General features: G+C 40.1%; 1 long non-coding RNA gene across 1 annotated transcript; it reads left to right on the forward strand.

Moving 5' to 3' along the window:
• Nucleotides 1-2,219: 2,219 nt before the first annotated feature.
• Nucleotides 2,220-4,209, forward strand: LOC117823110. The gene is made up of 3 exons (XR_004633314.1): nt 2,220-2,235; nt 2,417-2,517; nt 3,802-4,209. It is a non-coding gene; the product is annotated as an uncharacterized LOC117823110 (long non-coding RNA).
• The last annotated feature ends 14,059 nt before the right edge of the window (nt 4,210-18,268 follow it).

An 18,268-nucleotide genomic window follows, 5' to 3' on the forward strand; every position in this document is an offset into this window, starting at 1 on the left:
AACAATACACAGGTGAGTCCACAAATGAATACAAAGGCATGGTTTAGAAAAATATATATACAATCTTTATTTAATTGGCAGACCAATAGTTTTAAAACACAAAAAATTATTACTTCAACCATGAATAGACCTACTAGAAATCAGTGTTAAGGCTGATTTATACTTCTGCGTCTCCCCTACACAGCAGGGGCTGACGCAGACATGAGCACCACATACTTGTGCGTCGGTGTGTCCGTGTTTTTATTTACAGTCTACGGTGTCGCACAGCTATTCTCCGCTGAAACGCCCGAGTGCAGTGTGGTCTCTCTGATAGCCGGTCGCCTGCTTCCGGTCCCGCTACGATCTCTGTTTACTTTTCCACAGAGATTCAGAGCGTGTTATGTTAATCTACAGCTGATACATGTTGCTGTTTATCATACAGACATGATTACATGAAGAATAGAGAGGAGGAGATGAAATACACGGCCGATGTCCGGGATCCCGGAAGTGCTGTAAATGCGGGAAAGACAAAGCCACCGAGCGGACCAATCACATAGCTTGTGGTCCGTGTCGGCTCTATGGGGAGTTACATTTTGGAGGAGGTGCACGTCAGCTACGTGCGCAGAGTCTTTAAATCAAACTGTTACTGAGCAGAGTCTTTCAAATTACACTGTTACTGAGCAGAGTCTTTAAATCACACTGTTACTGAGCAGAGTCTTTAAATTACACTGTTACTGAGCAGAGTCTTTAAATCACACTGTTACTGAGCAGAGTCTTTAAATCACACTGTTACTGAGCAGTCTTTAAATCACACTGTTACTGAGCAGTCTCTTTAAATCACACTGTTACTGAGCAGAGTCTTTAAATCACACTGTTACTGAGCAGAGTCTTTAAATCACACTGTTACTGAGCAGTCTTTAAATCACACTGTTACTGAGCAGTCTTTAAATCACACTGTTACTGAGCAGTCTTTAAATCACACTGTTACTGAGCAGAGTCTTTAAATCACACTGTTACTGAGCAGAGTCGTTAAATCACACTGTTACTGAGCAGAGTCTTTAAATCACACTGTTACTGAGCAGAGTCTTTAAATCACACTGTTACTGAGCAGAGTCTTTAAATCACACTGTTACTGAGCAGTCTCTTTAAATCACACTGTTACTGAGCAGAGTCTTTAAATCACACTGTTACTGAGCAGAGTCTTTAAATCACACTGTTACTGAGCAGAGTCTTTACATCACACTGTTACTGAGCAGAGTCTTTACATCACACTGTTACTGAGCAGAGTCTTTAAATCACACTGTTACTGAGCAGTCTTTAAATCACACTGTTACTGAGCAGTCTTTAAATCACACTGTTACTGAGCAGAGTCTTTAAATCACACTGTTACTGAGCAGTCTTTAAATCACACTGTTACTGAGCAGAGTCGTTAAATCACACGGTTACTGAGCATAGTCTTTAAATCACACTGTTACTGAGCAGAGTCGTTAAATCACACTGTTACTGAGCAGAGTCTTTAAATCACACTGTTACTGAGCAGTCTTTAAATCACACTGTTACTGAGCAGAGTCTTTAAATCACACTGTTACTGAGCAGTCTTTAAATCAAGACAAAAAGAACAAAACAAAGACAAGCTAAATAGAAAGGCAAAAAGACAAGCAAAAAGACAAGGCAAAAGTGGCAATCTCAGCCGTCTGCGACCCTATCACGTCACTACCCCGCGCTCGTACCGCGTACTATATGTGTTGCCGGCACACAACGATCCGCCAACCCGAAAGGAACACCGTCCTGCTCTCAACCCGGAGCTCTGCAGAGACTGAAGGGAGCTCCGTCACTCAATTTTATCCCCGCAAACAACCAGGTAACCGCAGGTGATTGGTTCCCACCCAGCTGTGCGGCATGAGCACTATCAGCCGGTTACAGCATGGGAGCTATTATGACATTGTTCATATAGCTCAACAATGTCATAGCTAGCATAACGTTGACACAAATGTCAGTTAAAGTGGATCTATCATAATTACTTTCAGCTCTACATTTTCGTTTCAGTATTCTGGAGTAACTCTGCAAGATGCACTTAGTTAAAAAACATTGTGACAACCCTGGGGCTTGTCTTGCTGTGTTTGAGTCTCCCTCTTTTTTTCCCCCTGAGTAGTAGGTTGGCTAATCAGGCTGATTGAGCCCACCTGCCCTGGTCCAGCAGATACAAAAGGTGATGCAGGCCTTCAGTAGCTCTCTTATGCTGGCTGGCTTGGCATGGTAGAGGAAGTCTCCTCTCTTTTCCCCTTTTGACATCATTTCCATACACTACATAATACACTCACCCAAACATCCGACACCACTGATATTACAGATGCACACGTTTCCCTATGTTGGTTTCTGTTTTGTGGTGACCCAATAAACATGTGGTAAATAATCAGTCTGTGCTCTGTCTACAAAGAGAGAGCTCACTAGGTTTCTCAGCATGGTGGGTTACTACAGAGGGTTTTGTGAGAATTGTTCTCACAAAAGGCTCCTTTGACTGACCTTGTGAGCCTGAAGGTAAAGTTTCAGTGGTCTGTTCATTGTCAGAAAGTTTTTAAAAAAATACTTTTAAAAACTTGTTCTGCAGCCTCTGCCTCGACAACAAGCCGTTTAAGCTTAGGTCTCTCATAGGCCATCTTTGCTCAAATCCCACTTCACTGTCTTTTTTATTGATAGGCTTTGGAACAACAAGAATCTTGCAACGAGCACATCTAGACTTGACGCTAAGAGTGTTTTTGTCATGAGGTTGGAAATGTACCCAGACAGGCTCACCAGGAGAATCAGTTCATTTCTATACTTCACTGCTGCTGTGTCAAGAGATGTCTGTATTAAACCTTGTGTCTGTGGTAGTCTGAAATCTGAGTGATAACATTTACTTCTGCTTCCAATACTATTTGAAGTTTTGACCCTGTTTTACTAGAATACATTATTTTTCTTTTATATATTTATTTGAACCAACTGGTATATTTTCACTGTGCTTCCTTATTAGCATCCAAGCTTACCTTTCTCACTCTATAACAGGTGGAAAACACCTTTAAAAACATGTACAAACATCCAGTAATTGAACTGTGGAGATATTACATTTTTTAAGAAATTACAGACAATAATGGAATCTTAATTGGTCGTCAATGTTTGTGGAAAACAGTAGCTACAGTCCTCTGCCAGTTATCTTACTTTATCACCTATCAATTCTTACTTATGACCGGGCTGTGTTAAATACTTGATTCTGATTGGTCAAAATCCCATAAAAACAAATTAATCCTCAACCTTTCTATGAAATTTTCATTTTAATGTGATGGCTGATGTTTGACAGTGACTTGACTGTGAATTGAAATGTTCAGTTTAATGTTTATGCATACCACATTAGAAGTTTGATACGAATCTGTTGCTATGAAAGTTTTACTGACTGTGAAATCAGAGGAACTATTTTATTAAGCTGTACACATGAATCATTTGTATCTTTAAATCAATATTCTGTGTCACCTTTTTATAGCTTTAGTTGGCAGAAAGGGAATAAGGGGGGATAATGTATATTTAACAAGTTATAATGTTTTGGGAAATAGTATCCTGACAGGGTCAGTGGGAGCCTGACCAAGGGGTCCCGTCTCACCCTGAAGGGGTTCTAATTCCCGTAGTCATCTCCTTAACATTCAGTATCACTTACAGTATCAGGTACACTCAGGAGGGGAATGCAAGGTCTTTGACTTAACTAATGTGATATTGATAGTATGAATTTGAACTCTTTCTACATACTTTCATGTTCCATATATAACTTTTTATTCTTGTATGCATTTTCATCAGGAAGGACACAAGGGCTTGTAACCATGGAAGGGAATGCATCTGACCGAGCAGCAAACTTAGAAGTTGAAGAGAAGAAATACTGCAACAGATTAGACAGGCAACTTTGACCTGTAGCTAGATTAAGAAACAGAGGTAACATGCATTGCTGAACACATACTCTGATGTAGGAAAGCTAACGTTAAAGGCTTCCTTTTTACAGTTGAAGTTAAATTTGTTATGTCCATCTTAGGAACTGTAGGTGTTTTTTCTTATACTCTTCAAACTGTATGAGAGAGCTGTTAACTCAGTCATTGCCATCACCATGCCATTGTCTGTGTCATGTCACTGAGTTACCATTGCCTTGCCTTCTTTGACCCAGCTGTTATCAACCATGATACTGTTGTGAATAAACCATCAGATACAATTTGACTCTGCCTCACGGTTCTGTTATTGAACATCCGTAGAAAACATCTCACACAATCTGATATGGACTATAGATATAAACTAAACAGAGCTGTACAACACAAACAGCAATTTAATATTCAATCAATCAATCAATCAATCTTTATTTGTATAGCGCCAAATCACAACAAACGTTATCTCAAGACGCTTTTACAAACATAGGAGGTCTAGACCACTCTATGTCAAATTATGAACAGAGACCCAACACCAAGACAGGGTAAGACTCAGTCTGACCCCACCTTAATCCATCATGAGCATTGCACATCGCAGTATTTAGCTAGTTACAGCGGTGAGGAAAATATTAATGGCATCATTTGTTAGGAACAGTGCACTTTATCTACACGGCACGTTTTATGTTAAAAATGTATGCAGTCCTTCGAGAAATAAGATAAAAACAACATCAACAGTCATTCAATATGTAAGGAGCACTCAGTTTGGCCACTGTGAGTTTGGTGAGGTAATCATGACAGAGCAGGGTCAGGTGTGTGTGCCTGATTAGGCCTGATTAGGAGCAGGTGAGGGAAGTTTATGGATACTCCTACTTTCTCTGGAATAGCAATAATGTTCCTGGGTCATATTCAATTATCCAAAAGTGTCAGATTCCCCAAAAATCCCAATACACATTTTTTTAATCTAATTTTGAACTCAATTACTAACCATTTAAATCAATATTTAGTCCATTGGTGTTCTTTAATTCTCACAGATCATGGTTCAATCAGGATAACTCACTCGTTTTTCATTAAAATTCATGTTAAAACTTTTTTTATGCTACATTGGAAATCCCTAAATATTAATACAGTAATTTTACATGACATAGATTTTTGTTTAATTTTAATTTTTTACATTTTGATTTTTTCTTTTTTATGAAGTGATGTTGATAAATTAACATGAGACTCCTCTTCTGTCACATGCTGCCCAGATTTTCATGCTGCATTTAGCAGGTTTGGAAGGCATATACTGCCTAAAATAGACTTTTAAAGGGGTCAGTTTGACCCACAACATAACAGGAAGGTTAAGTGAAAATCCCAAGTTAGTCAACCCTGAAATGAGGGAAACTCCAATTTGCCGGTTTCTCAAAGCCAGTTCGGCGTAACACTGACTCAGTTACCCGGGCAACATACTCCGTGAAACTAACCTGCTCACTGGCAGGTTTGCTTCACCTAACCCTGAGTTGCCCCTGCTCATAAACTGAAGCCTGCAGACTGAAAGCAGTCGTATGGGGAGGAGGAAAGGAAAGGAAATCCAGATAATACAGATTTAGTAAGAAGCTACAAAGTACTGAGTTCTGAACACAAAGAGGATTATAAAATCACCTGTCTGTGGCCTCAGGCTCAGACATGAGTTGAGTGTTGCATTGCTGACTTGTTTGATGCGGATCATAGTGAGTAACATATTTTCACATGCGTGATCCCTTATCATTTTGTAATACCTCAAAATATAATTACCTCAAAAATCAATTATATGAAAAAAGAAACAATGAATTAACCAACTAATTTTAAAAAATAGACTAATTAATGAAGGAATCAATCAATGAATCAATTAATACATACATAGGTAGTATAGTATGTATGTATAAATGGCAAATAGTATGTGTGTGTATGTACGGTTTGGGAGGGGGGTGTCGAGAACCACTGAATTAGTGAAACACTCAGGACAGAGCATTTTTGTTTCTCTCCAGTTCATACTCACGCATTGACTCGATCAGCAATATTCTGCCACCCGAGCTCTTGCTCTTTTGCTGCCGCCACAGTATTGCTTTTTTTTGTTGTTGATGATATTATGCAGTCATTAATATCTCCAACTCCACTGGGGAGAAGAAGGAGGATCAAGGTTTTTTTTCGCTTGTTGCCATGGTGAATCATGTTATCTGTGTTCCATTGAGGAGGGCTTTTTATATCCTCATGCATGAGCTTCACCCGGGGTTACCTTCACTCAGAGTTGACTAAAATAATTGTTATCACCTGTTCTGAAACCGAACACTCTGAGTTTGACAGCTCAGGGTTCATCAACCTAGAGTTTGGATTTTGACTCTGTGTTTGTTAAACTTGCTTCCTGGACTCCAGTTCTCTGTGCTGACTCAGTGGCTCACCTTCAGAGTTAATGGGAGGTTACTCCTTGGCTGTTTTTGAAACTGCCTGCTGTACTAGCAGTATGCACTGATTTGGCCAAAATTCAGTATGCAGTATGTGAAAAAGAGCAAAATCTGCAGTATGCCAAAACTCCCCAGATGTCCACTGATTCGGACCAGTCTCCCTTGCGTACTGTTTCCCACAATGCACTCTTTTGACGGGGGGCACTCCATTTTTAGGTGTTGTGAAAATCATTAAATTCTATTTAAACCACTTCTTAACTTTTAAAATTATAAATGAATGCTAAAGAAACAGTTTCTCTATCAGCTTGGCCGTTGTTTCTTCCCCTTTCCGGAGATCCAGCAACGCCTGGCTCAGCATACTGCAGAACAGATCCATCCATGTAGTTTGCTTTACGTACTGCATACTACATTTCTAGGTAGTATGTAGCAGGCCGTTTGGAAAGCAACCCTTGTCTTTTAAGTTTCTGCATGAGCAACACATTCTTCTTCAGCATCTTTAAAAAAGTAGATTCATGATTCACTTTGTCATTTCCTCTATTTGCATACGTAGTGAAATGAAATACTGTTTCTCACCAGCTTGACAGTGCATATTAAAATTAGACACTGAAAACAGGCTCAAACATTTCATACAAGTTAAAACATTTAAGGAAACTAAGTGCTTTTCTGGGATTCATGCTGACAGGTGACTAAATGTCAGCAGAACATGTGTTGTTGAGGGGGGTTTGGATGTGAGCGTGCGAGTATGTAAGGGGAAGTCACTTGGTGTCTTTTCAACCTCAGCCTTTTTGACTTTAACATCCTTGGCCATCTTTGTGTTTTCTATAAGGAGTGATTCCTGAGTTTGGTTTCTTGTCAGCTGCTCAGAAGCAGTATTTTTTTCCTCTCTTTTTGAGCTCTGCTTTGTTTGTGGAGCCTGTTTGTTTCGGGTCAATACTACACTGAAAAAAAGGATTATCATCTGTATTAGGCATTATAGGAACACATTTAGTCAATTTATGTAACTAGACATATTTTCAACCTTTTATGAAAAAATTAATCAAATCAACATTAATTTTTATAATGTGAATTCATTCGATCAAAACATAAAACCAATGAGATTGGGTTTCATAAAGGTTAGGACAGTTGGCAGTAGCACACACCTGGAATGTTTATTTTGTTTTCAAGTAAAACCAAAGAAGAAGAAGAGGCTGTGTGCAAGACTTTTCCCTACAAGGCGCATTGACAAGCATTAGATCCACCATCGTCCTGAAGATTTGGTAAAAGTTTTCTATATCTATTTTACTTGTCAATCTGCTTATTATTATTCATAGTGTTCAACAATGAATGATTATATTTTAAGTAAGGTTAACTTTCAGTGTTCATTTTAGCTGGGTTGCAATGTTTATTGATCGCCATTTCCATGTGTTCACTGAACCTGAGCTAACATTAGCAAACTCATTTGTGTGTAGAAAGAGACAATTAATGTTTTGTTTTTTTTACAGCTAAGTGACTTTAATTTAATCACAATACAGAACAGTAAATACCCCTCAAAACATTCTGGTCTGCAATGTTTGATGTATACTCAGAGCTTACAGGTCAAACTATCACACCATATCCTCCTCTGGGTCTTTTTGGGGTGCAATCGGGGGAACTCACTCTGACTCAAGTGCAGTTGAGTCGTATAGCCTACTCAGCCCTTCTTGCGAGGCGTCTCATTCTCTTGAATTGGAAGAGTGACCGTCCTCCTACTTTCAGCAGGTGGATTTGTGAGGTTATGTATTTTCTCAAAATAGAAAAGATAAGACACACACTATTGGGATCAACTGGGAAATTTGATTCAATATGGCATCCTTTTATTTCCTACGTGGAACGATTGACAGTGCCACTTAATGGATGAAAAGGGGTATAGTTCTGTAAAAATCACCAACTCTGCGATCTGTTGCACTTTTTAATTTATTTTTAATTTTTTTTTTTATGTAATTTACTTATATATTTCTCCTTTAAATTGTTATTGTCTTTATTTGCTTGTGTTTTCTAATATCATTTTGCCTTGGCTGTCCTGTGACTGGAAGCCAGTTGTATTTTCTGTATTGTCTTTGTTGTATTTTCTGTATTGTCTTTGTTGTATTTGTCTGTCCGTATGGAAAATTCAGTAAATACACCATGACAAAAAAAAAAAAAAGAACAGTAAATACCTGCTGCTTAACATTAACAACCCTCCGGGATGGACGCGGTCATCCAAGATACCTTCACCCTTCACAGAAGGACTCTATTTACCAGAGTTGTATGATTTAGCCACTAGTGTCACTTTCTTTAAATTGTTTTTTGCTTAAACCAATAAATTGGTATTAATCGGAAACGTGTGCTTACACCACAAGCTTCCCTGAGTCCACATCTAAATACCTTGTTCTACTGATCATACTGAAACATGCACATAAACACCAACACTCATAGATAAGTGCATACACACATTCAATAATCCCTCTTCACAAATCTTCTCCCTCTCAAAAACAAATACCTTTTCTCTGCTAGTCTTTCTCTTCTCTGTCTATTGTGTTTTTCTCTTTTCTCGTTCTTGACAATCTGATTGAGTAATCGTTTTACTCCCGACTGTAAGAGTCTGTTCATTTGTTTTGTTTTGCTTTGCTTTGCTTTGCTTTGCTTTGTTTGGTTTATTTTGTGATCGTCATTTATAGTCCAACCCTTTTTTTTTCCTAGCCTTTTTTGTGTGTAAGGTAGTCTATACCTGATCACTTTATTTAAATATTGCTTTCAAAAATTACTTTTTCTTTTCTTTTTTGTTCTGTTTAATATCGAGCACTTTTATATCTTTGCACTGTTGCATATAAAATAAGAAAATAAAAAATATATAAAAAAAAAAGGAAATGTGTGCTTTTCTGTAATATAATGTATGCGACCAAATCAATTAAATATAGATAATTGTAAAGTGTACATTTACATATTTGAAATCTTCATCATCTATTAACAGTATTGCAAACACGTTATTAACAGTATTAGATAAACTTAATGAAAGTATGTTAGGTCAATTATTTGAGCTATTGTGACATACATTCTCCATAGTCCATTCATCTCAGTTTAATTTGATTGAATTACATAAATTGTATTTTTTGGTTTACATTAGAATAACTTAAATCAATTGGATGGAAATTTGTCATGTAATTTAAATACGTAAACCTGACAAAATTGACCAAATAATTTGTTTCAGTGTGTTGTCTTTTATATAATAATAATAATAAAGTTTATTTATAAAGCACTTATCAAAACAGACGTTACAAAGTGCTTAACATCATAAAAACCCACAATAAAGAGAACAAAGCAAAGGGGGGGGGGGGGGGGGGGGGGGGGGTATATGGGCTGGCAAGACAATTTAAGAAGAAAAACCAAAAGAGAAACTACTAAAAGCAATTAAAACAATAAAACAATTCAAATCAGTAAAACAAATAAAATCAGTAAAACAATAAAACGATGAGGGAATAAAAAATAGATTAAAAATAAATGTAGTATCTTGGATAAAACAATATTACAGGAAGGCCTTTCGATAAAAATGTGTTTTCAGCTCAATGAATCCCTTTATTATTGCTAGACATTTTAGTGCTTATTTTTTCGGGATACTTTAGGAACCCCTTGGTCCACAATTACAGCCCACTTTCCCTTGTTCCTGACAAAAATACAGTCTAAGAAATTGTTTGAGGAATAAAAAGAATTAAAGCACCAGTAAAAGAAGCAGATTACAGGCATAACAGTAACAGCAGCAGTTATAGGTTACCTATAGTTACAAAGGATTCTTCTTTTTCTTCTGTGTTGCTTCACTCTTCTGTGTTTTTTTGTAGAAGAGCAGCACAGGGACAGGATAACACATTTTCACCTATATAAAACAATTCTGCAGTTATTATATTGTGTTCTTTTATTAGCAGAAGACAGCCTGAAGATGGCAGCATTATACCTCTCAATGAAACCCGCAGCCTGAACTCAAAGCATCACACTTCTTGCCCTGTCAGCACAGAGAGTCTGATGCTCTGGAAGTGGGCTGTGTGAAATCCCCATACAACAACACTCTGTAAATCACTGTGGTTCTTTATAAATGTACATGGTTAAAAAGAATGACGTGAATGTTTCAAGCAAGCCACTCTACCCGGTCTCCTCATTGTATTCACTCCCCTACAATCTATCCTCCCGCCTGAGAGTACATTTATAAATGCAGGAGCACAACTTCCTCTGGAGGTTCCAGGTTAGCAACCTTCCTTCCCCAGTGTGGTATTGTGCAACATCTGGCTCTGGCTGGGTATTGATCTTGGGAAGGACGAGGGGTTGAGTGTGGGGGGTTATAGTGTGGGTTAAGTGCATGGGTCTTTTTTAAGGACCTCTTGTTTGTCCCAGTGAGCATTTACCGTCAAGTGGTGCTCTAACGTTTGAGGAGAGCGAGCGTTGATCCCAGAGGAGATGAACTGGCCAGGACCTGAATAATTCATCTGGGCCTCCTCAGAACACAAGGAGTCTGGGATGATGAGAGGTTATAAAACTCTCCTCTACCTCAAAGATCTACTTTCTCCTTGACTTTTCTTTTCCTCTCACCCCCGTCCCCTCCCCATTTCTTTCCATTTTCTCTAACCTTTTCCTCTCCGTACTTCCTCGGTTTCATCCATCTCTTTCCTTCCTCCACCATCCTTACCTCTAATTATCAATTTCACAGCTTCTCCACCTATCTGCCTTGGCACCAAAAGTGTTATGCAACTGATATACAGATGATGATGCCCTGGATCTGATATCTTAACGCAATAATACCTCCACCCTGCTAACCTCCCTCCCCTCCTCCCTCGGTGCTCTGCCGTGAAGGGGGCTCTTTGCGGGAAACTCTAGCATCCAATCGTATCTGCTAGCATCTCAAGTTTCCCAGTGGCACAGCACACCGATCATGGCTGTGCATTCTCATCATCTGAACCTTCAAATTTCCTCTACTCTTCCTCCACCTCTTGCTGAAACTCTCTTCTCCTCTCCCTTCTCTCATTCTCCCTTTATCAATATTCAAAAGTGTAAAGCAGGCATTAAGTTGACGGAGAAGATAGCCCTGTATAGCCAATAAATCTGTCAGACAGGTGATTGTCAGGATGTTTGAACTGCTAGTGATTCCTCCTCTGCTGATTGATCCTGTCTCCCCCCCTTCCCCTTGACAATGCAAAACATGTGGTTAGCTGGGATACTGATGTTTGTCTTCTTTAATGGTAAAAAGATGTTTTACCAACATGTTCATAGTGATTGCCTGCACATGAAAAGTAAGATACGTGTGCAGAGAGTCAGTCATGAGAAATGATGCAGTCCTGTCTTGATACAGTTAAACTCTATTCACAGAACATGCATGTGCACTAAAATACACAATCTGTAGATCAAGGATCAGATTTTGGTGCTGTAAGTGTTCTGATTTGCTCTTGTAGTAACAGTAGTATCAGTGGTTTCAGCATATGCAGGGAATCAGTATGCATGGAAAAGCCAAAGGGGTGAAGTGCAATTCGCCATAATGCAATACCCGAACCCATCGCAATCATCTGACTATGGTTTAGCATTAGTTAGTCGATAAAAAGATATATAAGTACAAGTGCAGCTAACAATCAGCTCCTATAGATGTAGTTTTTCAAACCTAACTCCATTCTCGCCCCCTAAGTTGGTAGTCAGGCTGTAAACCTTGTAATGTTAATATCTTCTGAACTGTTGTAAAAAAATTCACCCCCCGTACTGTGTGTGCCGATAGAGAAATGAGCTATTCAGAGTTTATTGACTATCGATTAATTGATTGTTAAGAACTTACTCAAACACATTTTTATGTTTGGATTTTCTATCACGTGGAGCAAACATCATGTGGTCTCATGTTTGGTTCAGCTATCAGGGAGGTGTTTAAGTTTAAAGCATGTTTGGATGTGAAGACGCTCAGCTGGGGGCTGCGGCTGAGTGACAGGTCTCCATGAGCGCTTTTTTCTCCAGCGCCGGACTGATTCTGACCCGGTTGTGCTCCCGGCTGACACCTGACCGCGTTCACATGATTATTTTTCTCAATAAGAACGAGTAGACAGAAAACTGGACACTGAGTCTGAAATATGTTTCTGTTCAGTTCCCTTGTTGAAGTCTGAGCCTTCACTTTTATGACTGTGTGTCTGCAGAGATTATGAGCCTGCTCCACACGTTGATATTCAGAGTGTTTAACATTTTGAACACCTCAATACGATCCGTAGATATTCAATACTGTCTGTTATATACATTGTGTCGTGAAGGAAAATTTGATTCAGGGGAAAACACACAGTAGTTTTTGACATGGAAAACTTTTAAATTTTTCTTATGATTAATCCATAATTGATCGTTAACATTTCCTAATTCAGATTTAAACCGTTTTTTGAACCAGGCTGTAAACATGCTAATTAACCCTCCTGTTCGTTTCTCAGGGTCGGCGATAATGTTCCTGGGTCAACTTGACCAAGGGCATATTTAATTATCCAAAAGTGTCAGAACCCAAAAAAATTCCAATAAAACATTTTTGTAATCTCATTATTAACTCCATTACTAATCATTTTAATCTATATTTAGTGCAATGGTTTTATTTAATGCTGTAAAGATTGTATTATTTGAATGGGTGTGTATGTGGTTTCTGGTGTTTCTGCAGCCAGCCTCAAGCGGACGCTCCATGAACTGCAGTTTTGAGACCAGAGGTTGCCGCTTGCTGTAAACAAAGTCAACACATGGAAAAGGAAGTTTTGACTAAATGTGCTTTTATAGCTTACCACTAGCTACAGCAGGGCCCCCGAAAGATGACCATGACTCTCAGAGGCTAATATCGTTGTCAGATATAACTAAGTTGATGAATGATATAGTGATGGTAAGATTATCCTCTTAATTAACATGTAGACATAGCAAGCCGAGATCGCCTAGGGGATGTCGTCTTGGCTCACGCCCAACCTAACCCTGGAGCAGCTCTTTGTAGTAAGAACACAATCAGTCCAGCAACAGGAACAAGTTAGCATCAAAATAGCAATGGGCTAACGTCACCCAACATCTCCTTCCAATTCAGCATCAGCAGAAAAGCTTGTTCTAGGCATAGCAACATCACAGGGCACGATAACATCCACTGGTTCAACCAGTTCAGAAATGTTTGTCCATTTGGTCCCTGGAACCTCCATTTTTGTCAAGCTGGTGTGGTACCTTTACATACAGCTGTCAGAGGTTCTTGGCCTTTGCGCAACACTGCATCCCTTCTGAAACCTACCCCCTTGCAGCGGTAATTGACAGTTAAAATTACTTTACAGAAATTGTCAATCTTTAAGATGATACTCTTGTTTGCTTTTGTTGGTCATAATGAGGCATCACTATTGATTTCAGTCTGTTTCATGGCAAGAAAAAAACTCCTCAAGGGAGCTTTAAATGCCAACCCACCTCTCTAGACTCTGGCACCCGCCATGACAAAAGCCTGTGTGCACTCACAACAAACTAGATCAAACAAAGTGTTCATTCTTCTTGTGCTGTTACCTTGTTTTGGAGGAAAGGCTTGAATGCATCAATGTCCCATGATTTTGTTGGTTGTTTTAAGCCCTACAAGGTTTGACAAAGCCACATTAGTCACAGGTGAGGAAGCTGGATGGAAGACTAGATCAGATACATTTCAGGGTATAACCAGCAAAAAAAATCTACTTAGAGAAACAAACAAGACTAAATGGATTCAGTAACTATCTGACACAGATCTCTGCAACATAGTCAAGCCTGGGGTATGTTTTAGACAAACTAGTTCATACATACAGAGAGTCTTCCCAACATGGCTGAAAGACAGTTTTGATAGGTGCTAATAAAAGCAGGATGTGATGGGAGGAGCATTACTGCAGTAATCTTATTTTTAACTTCTCCTTGAAGGCAATCATCATGTTGCACCCATAGGTACGTACTTAAACATGTAAAAAAAATATTGTGTAAAAGGAAATGGGAGCTTGAGAGGAAAATGACAATCCTACCAACTTGTTTTTAACTCTAAACAACTTGTCAAAGAAGATATGAAGGATGTACCTGTCAGATAATGGGTTTTGGGAAACTGAAGGATTGTTGGATGTCATCATTCTAACTCCAAAATAAGAAAGAAGTTGGGGACAAAGTGTTTCAATGTCAGATGTGAACTTTAAATTTAGCACACTGTTGCCACTAATATCAACAAAATTCCTATCAAGCCTCCCATCCAACTTCTGGAACAAGTTTGGAGCTTGATACAAAATAAGACCTGTCACGCTGTTGGGCTGAAGCAGCCACTCAACTTGTTACTATAAAAAGGAAGCTGAAGACACTGTTCAGATACAAACTATCACTGCGGTTCAAACAAACAGACGCCTTTGTTCAGTAATTTGTTGATTAGCTGAATTTCATGTGAACTCTTACCACACATTCTGCACAATAATCCTGCTCACTGCAGACTAAAAAAGTTCCTTTCTTTTGTCACAGTGCTTCTACAGACAGACTTCAGATGATGTAATGAAGTCTTTGGAGTCAACAATGCACTGAGGCCAATATGGATTAAAGCTCTAACTCCAGTGGCTCAATATAGTGCCGATACATTACGTCACCCTTCTGTGCTGTTATTCATTTCTTGCAGCGTAATTGAAGCAGTCACAGATGATATCATCTAAACACAGGACTTCCATTCAGAAGTTGTTTTGTTGCTCCCGTACACGACCGGGTTCGGGCAGACCGGCCCCATCACCATAACTCTAATAAATGGACTGGATACTGCAGACTGAGAGAGTGCTTGGCCTCCGCTGAGGAGATTGGCAGGTGTTTGATATTCACCGAAAGCTACCCCCCTCCCTGCATCTCTGTCTCTCAGTCCCCCAAAAAGGCTCGACTGAGACTAAATTATAGACTACAAGACTTGGAACCTGTTTGCAACAGTGGTGAGTCATCTTAGAGAGACAATGACGGAGGTGACTACCTCTAACCCATCTGCTCACGAGATTAATGACCTATCAGCCTGTTTATTGACACAAACAAAATGACTCCTCTTTACTTATGCCAAGGGTTTCTCTCTCTCTCCCTCTCTTTCCATTCCTGTGCAATGTCCCTCGCTCTGTCACTCTGTCCCCCTCTCTCTGATGTGGTGGCCAAGGTTAGAGAGGTGCAACGAGAAAGGGTGGGGAGTCGGGAAAGACAGGAAAAGGGGGGGTCTAAACAAATCTCTGTCCTGCCAGGACGTCCTCCTGCCAAGGTTTGTCTCGGGTTGGAGGAGATGAAGGAAGGCGGGGCAGCTGGGCGGGGAGGGAGGTGTGGAGGTGGGGGTGGTGGCGGGGGGTGGGGAATGACGTGATCCCCTTTATCCCGGCCAATAAAACAGAGTGGCCAGTGAGATCCGGATCCGTACGTGCCGTCAAATTCAATAAGGTAGAGCTTTAATGTTTTCTTTTAATCAACCAAATTGCATTACACACTGCCTCCTCCACGAGGCTCCACAGTGAAGAGGAACAGGGGACAGAGGAGTCGGAGAATGTTTGTGTGGGGGGGAGCTTGACGCATCTAGGGGGCATTCCCAGAATTTAAAGGCATTTTGGGGTTGACCTGATGTTGCATGTTTGTTGCAGAATATGTACAGTGCAGACCCCTTCAAAACGCTCTTCTCGACTTCTCCTTCAGAGGCCGGCGTGAAGTCAGGGTCAGACTGAGGACAGACAAGGTGTTCAGACAGACTACGTCATACTTGCAATGAATGCCAGCACAACTTTCAGAGCACCAGCTTCTTTTAAGGCAGAACACACTCCATCCTGGATGATCGTGTCTCGTATTATGAGCAATGCCTTAGACAGTGCCTTCCTTCCCTCCTCCAAAAACCTCCTTTCCTTCCTTCAACTTCCTCCTCATCATTCTCCCCTCCTCACCCTCACTGACCTCACTCCTCCTCCCTTCCTTCCCCAACATATGACTCACCCTTTTGTACATCAGGAATGCTCCTCTAAACACTTCTTCATCAAAAAAACCCTTTCCCTTCTCCAAGGCTGAGCACCCAGCCTGACAGAGAGGGATTGTATATCTGCGTCATGTACCGTAGTAATCACAAATCGCCGGATCAGCTTGCTGCCCCAGTCCACCAGAGTTACTGGGATTGTAATTCTGATTGGGGTTTTTCAGTTGGATGTTTCGCTCCACCTTGGATCAGGCCCTGCTGTTGTGGCCCTGGAGGATTACAGCCTGCTGCTGCTGCCGTGGGCCGTTCATCCGTGGACAGATGAAACTTCACAGAAAGCAGTAATCCATCGAAGAAGGGAGGCTTTGCTGCTCAGCTGCCTCAGCCGCAACTCTCCGGCCAACTGACATTTAACATAATGATCAGTCAGAGTGGCCGAGCGTTTACACACGAGAGAGGTTTCCCGAACGCAATTAGACCTCAGTCCTCGCATGGGCTAAAAATGAATCTCAAAACACAATGCAATAGTGTAACTCCTCTCTCCATCTAATGGTAAACTGTGATTGGAGTGACTGGAAGAGAAGCCTCAGTCTCAGCTGTGATATTATGGTGGTTTCTCCACCAAGGTTGAGGAGATGACCACAGTAACAATCTCCTGCACGGTGTATAGTCTAGGATGGAGGCTGCATCTTGGTTTCAGCAATCCATCCTGGTGTGAGTCATTTACGGTACGCTATTAGACAGATGGGTTACACCATTTTTCAAAACAAGAAGAGCACAGTGATAACAAGAATGTAATGCCTTATTGCTGTAAAGTTGAGTATGATTGGCTACTATTACAAACAAATGTGCCCTCAGGGATTAATAGAGCACTTCATCCATCTTATCTGTGTAATAGAAACGCTGTAATGCCTCCCCTCGTCTTATCTATGGAATAATGTAATATAAAGAACTTTATCTATTGCTTTTATTTACTTAAATGGTCACTTCTGAGCAGTTCTGTGTTGTTTGTGTTGTAAAAAAAATATATTTAAAAAAAAATAAAATTCAACTTCTGCCACTCAAATAGTAACACAGCTGTTGGTATCGATGGTCACTATGCCCCGACACAGTATCACTTTGGTAAACTGTCAAAAGCTCTAACGATGCAGGACTCTGTCTGAATGATGCACGTCAAGATGCATACATGTCAGTCTGGATAGACTATACTTTTATTGTCAATACAGATTCATTCATTCATTTTCATTGAATGACTTTGACATGGAGGATTCCATTTTATTTGAGATTCAACTCTACTGTATTATAAAATCAAAATGGAGCGCCGCCTGCAAGCTAGTTCAGGCAGACAACTCGATCTACGCTCATTCATACTGACACGTCATCATCCTCCCTATCAGCTGATCTCAACATCCTCATTGGCGGTCTATTTAAGCTGCAAGTCTCCCTGTCTCTGCCTCTGCTTTGCAAGTCTCCCTGTCTCTGCCTCTGCTTTGCAAGTGCTCCTGCTGTCCTGCTCAGTGCTGTGTGCAAACTTTGTACCCACCTCCTCCCCTGCATCCACCTGCGGGCTCCGAGGGGAGTTAGTCCTATCTCATTACTCCTAAATGTATGCATTTAAATAATCTATCAGGAGTAATGTGGTTCGGAGCCCATACACCAAACACAATACTGTATGCTGCAATAAACTTTATCTTAAGGAAACGTGAGTTGTCTGACTAAACTTGGGTTTTCACTGATTTTGGTATCTTAACCACGTGAATTATGTCCTTTTTTTGCTATGTGGAGGATGACAAATCATTTGAATCTTCACCAACAAACGTTGACATTATTAAGACATGCATCTCCTTCTAAAATCAACATAAAATAAACAAGTCAAAATTCTGCTGCAGTGGGCACTGACATAGCAGAAGTGATCTGGTTGGTGGGGCCCCTGAATAATAATAATAAATTGTATTTATATAGCGCTTTTCAAAAACTCAAAGACACTGTACAATTGTTAAAATCAATACAAGCAAGGACCACAA

Source organism: Notolabrus celidotus, chromosome 12 (assembly GCF_009762535.1).
Source record: "Notolabrus celidotus isolate fNotCel1 chromosome 12, fNotCel1.pri, whole genome shotgun sequence".
In the NCBI taxonomy this organism is placed as follows: domain Eukaryota; kingdom Metazoa; phylum Chordata; class Actinopteri; order Labriformes; family Labridae; genus Notolabrus; species Notolabrus celidotus.